The 4,089-nt window shown below is 50.8% G+C and overlaps 1 pseudogene; it reads right to left on the minus strand.

Annotated features, from left to right (window-relative positions):
• Positions 1–306: 306 nt before the first annotated feature.
• On the minus strand, positions 307–488 carry LOC142580589 (U2 spliceosomal RNA; annotated as a pseudogene).
• Between the last annotated feature and the right edge of the window lie 3,601 nt (positions 489–4,089).

Genomic DNA, 4,089 nt, shown 5'->3' on the forward strand with positions numbered 1-4,089 from the left:
GGTCATCCAGTGTGAATTGTTAATGCTTGCCTGTGCGTGCTGACACCATGCTAGGTACTTTAGATAGTAAGGGAATGCTTGCGCCGGGGCCTTTTACTCCGGCTGCGGCTGCGTTTGGCGCGGCCGCGCGAGCCCTGTCTTGAAGACAATCTGCGATGCGGACAGTGTAGACGTCTAGGGGCACCGAGGGACGATAGCGTCATGTGCTCTATAGCCCCTATACGCTTACGCCTCACCCGCTTTCAGGAAGTGAAACGTCAGTACAACTTTTTACAGCGAGGCTGGGGATCGATGTCCGTGGACCAAAAACCCTGGGCCAATCCCGGAGATAGTGCAATACCGGGCCGACCCGCGGCGGAGGTGAAGCAGGCTTCAATCACACCGCCAATTTGTAAATATAAGTTTAATACGTTGGGCCCAAATACAACCCGTATCAGATATTATGCTGATCAAAACAGATACCAGGTTCTTACCTGCGTCGACCATGTCCACGTTCTCACCATCCTTTCTTTGTCGGCGTTTGAAGCGCTAATTGCGTATCTCCTTTCCTTTCCTTCCGCTCTCCGATGGTGGCGGTCCCCTCGAAACGTCACGCGTGTCTAGTTTCCTCCGGTTCCTCGGGGTGGCGGTCCCGTCGTCCACGCGAATGTATACAAATGTCACTGTAAATGAGTCCGTACCAATGTTCATAACTTTATTTACGGTGGTATGAACCATTGCCTAAGGGGGTATGAACCAGTCATTGCCTTACGGGACGGAGGCATTTAATAACAGAGGTGTTACGAGAATGTATGTAAATACATATCGTCCTGACGACCACCGATCGGGACAATATGTTCATACCTTTGTTTAGAATTCTATGTCAGCTATGTGTCGTGTGGTAAACAGCTTCGCTGGTCATTCGCCTTTATACAGTGGAATGGCTCTGAATTTTTATTTAGTTGTACAAATACACATTTAGAGCGAAAAGAGAACAAGGTGAAAGCAGGAACCAACCTTTCAACAAATGGACTTCTCTTTGTCAACGTGGCGTATGCTTGTCGCCTTGAAAAAGACAAGTCGACTTCTCGAAATGTTGGCTGCTGTTTTCACCTTGTTCTAGTTTTGCTCATTGTCCGCATTCCCGGTATTTTCCCTAAAGCAGATTTACTATTTTAAAATTTATAATTGCTACTGGAGTGCAATAATATGCGCAACGCTTCGACGTATATGCTTTATTTCTCGATTAAATTACGTGAGCAATGTTTGTAGATTAGGCACAGGTAAAGAGGCACGTATACGTCTACAAATCAGAGGGGGTTCTGGTGATCCGCGAACTGGCTACCGTTGGCAATATATCTATGATCGGAGGCTGATTCGGCACGCTTTAATGCCACCGTCACTGAAATACATCTCTTCACTGCAGCCACTCGACCAGAATGCACCACGCACTAGCTTGGCTGGCGAGCAACATGCCGGCTTTTAGTTTGGATCCCAGTGGTGGTTCGGGTTATATGTCTGGCGCACTGAAGAGAACGCACTGAGCTTGAGGCTTCACAATACGAAAAAAAAAAAAGCATTCGCTCGTCGCACACTAGTGCGAATGTGCTGTGGCAGCAGCTGATCGCCAGGCTCCTGCAGACCGTGCTTGGGACGCCGAACTTTAGCCACTTTGGCGTCGCCGGCGTGACGTATCCGACTTCGTCGGCAGCTGTCTGGCACGTCAGAAAGATCCGGCCCCTCAGGGGCTGTCGGTCGGTAGCGGCGGCTGTGTCGTGTTTGTCCTCCACCTGGGTTGACAGTTGCTGGTTGCATTCCCCACCACCGTATACGCTGCTCGTCTCTTCACGAGATAGGGCGTTTAGTCTTGCCGGCACCCGCCAGTGTTGCTTAGACCGAGTACCAGAGTGCGTGACGTCTGCTTAACATTAAGGCAAATGGTCAGAGGAGTGCCTGGTCTCCAGGTGGAGAAAACGAGTGGAGAAGTGAGCGCAGCTACGCAGCCACTGTCATGCCACCGTTGTCACCCTGCCATGCCGCCACCATCACTCCATCATCGTCACACGATCGAGCTCCCTTTCTAATCGTGCCTACTAGGTCATGCTGCCGCCCTCCCTCTTCGCACCGTCGTCATTTCCATCTTCATCTTTCCGTCGCTGTCACAACGTGCTCGTTGCACTGCCACCGCCGTCGTCGTCACGTTGCCGTGATGTCTGCCAAAAGTTGTAGAAGATCATTCGTGCCACCATTGTCAATCACTGCTGTTTATGTAAGCGGTATACTTAGGATGTTTTGCTAGCGTGTGCGTATGATTTCTGCAGCACGCATAAAGGCTCTGTAGTAGCAAAAACTTGATTTGGGCGAGTTGGCTCATCCTGAGTAAAACTTGAAGCAGCGCGAAGAAGACGCAGGCAACAATCGAAAACGCACACAGCGCTTGGCCTGTTGTGTTTGTTTCCAACTGTTGCCTTCGTCTTCTTCGCGCTGCTTCAAGTTGTGCATAAGGGCTATTTGCTTACTTTGACAATCATTTTCAATGTTATCTATATATACACATACTGATGTTGGTACTGATGTTAGGTGACTGACTGCCATGCACGAAAGTCATATGTTTCAGTGTTGTGAGAATTACAAACATTAGCTAATTTGTGAACTTACGTTTTTAGTTACTTACTTGCACAGCTACTGAGCGGAGATTTCCAGCCCTGCGACAATTTTATTAAAACAGTGTTTTGATGTCGTCCTGTAATATTACGCATGCCTTTCTGGGATGTAAATAAAATTTATTTTTAATTTTCACACTGGTGCGACTATTAAAGCCCAAGAGAACATTTCTTCATGCCGGCGATATGCCTCAGAAGAAGGCACCAGCCGTTGCACACCACCTTTAAAGCCAAGTGAAGTACTCTGCATGCAACCGTGAGCAATGTAGAACCTCCAGAGACGCTCGGTCACGTGCTCAGGGCGTGAAAACATACCTACGCGCGACGTAATAAACTCGGGTTGAGATTCCCAACAGCACCGGCCGCCTCCGCAGCACGGACACACCTCCTCTCGCTGAAGAGGCACCCACGGACTACCTATTCGCAAGCAAGGCGCATGCGCATAAATGCGCGGCGGCCACAGTCCCACAATAGCATCACACGCTAGCGCGTCTGTACGAGGACTCCTAAAGCAGGCGGCGGCCGCGGCAACGTCTACAAACGTACGGCGCTCACGAAGCGCGCGGCGATTAATTCTGAATCGGATGGCGTACTTCAGCGACCCCCAAAAGCACTTTCACGATCGCCAGCGGTTGCTGCCGCACTGCACGCCGAGGAACGGCCTGGGAAATTGGCGCTGTTGCATGCCTCGCGGCTCGTTTGACCCCGAAGAGCGCCGTTTCTCGACCGCATGGCCAGCTATAGCGCGCGCCCGGTCGCCGACGTTTGCATGTAAACACACCGATGTTGTGCGCGCCCTACGTTGCTCGGTGTGGTGTGCCGTATGCCGCATAAACAGCTCGCACCCGCCATCACGAAGTCTTGGAGGGGAGGGGGCTAGCTTCGCGTGTTGTTCCCTCTGGGTAAGCCACGTGGGAGCACGCAGGCTCGCCCGCGGTGGCAGGAACGTTCCTGGTTACGAGGAAACGAGGCGCTTGATTTTGGCGTGGCTTTGGACGACAAACCCTTAATTTCTCGCCCGCGGTGGCAGGAACGTTCCTGGTTACGAGGAAACGAGGCGCTTGATTTTGGCGTGGCTTTGGACGACAAACCCTTAATTTCTACCTGGGCGGGTTCCGTGCTCTCCGATATAGGAGTGGGGGCCATGGTTGGGGCAATCCCGGTGCCGAAGGTACACAGAGGCCTATATTAGCCAAGCTCTTTCTTCTCGCATCACATTCCACGGAGTACACGCAGGTTTCAAAAAGAGATGTTGCACTTGTGCCATCGCACCCGAGTAGCGGATACGACCATTACTTTCAAGGGTAGATTACATACACTTACAAATAATGATCAGCAACCAAAAAAGTCACAGCTTCTTCCGGAAGGCCAAGCATGTATTGCGATAGCTAATTAGTAGACAGCTATACGAAGTTATAATAGTAGTTTCATCTCCCGTATTAACTTG

Source organism: Dermacentor variabilis, chromosome 4, assembly GCF_050947875.1.
Source record: "Dermacentor variabilis isolate Ectoservices chromosome 4, ASM5094787v1, whole genome shotgun sequence".
NCBI classification, from domain to species: domain Eukaryota; kingdom Metazoa; phylum Arthropoda; class Arachnida; order Ixodida; family Ixodidae; genus Dermacentor; species Dermacentor variabilis.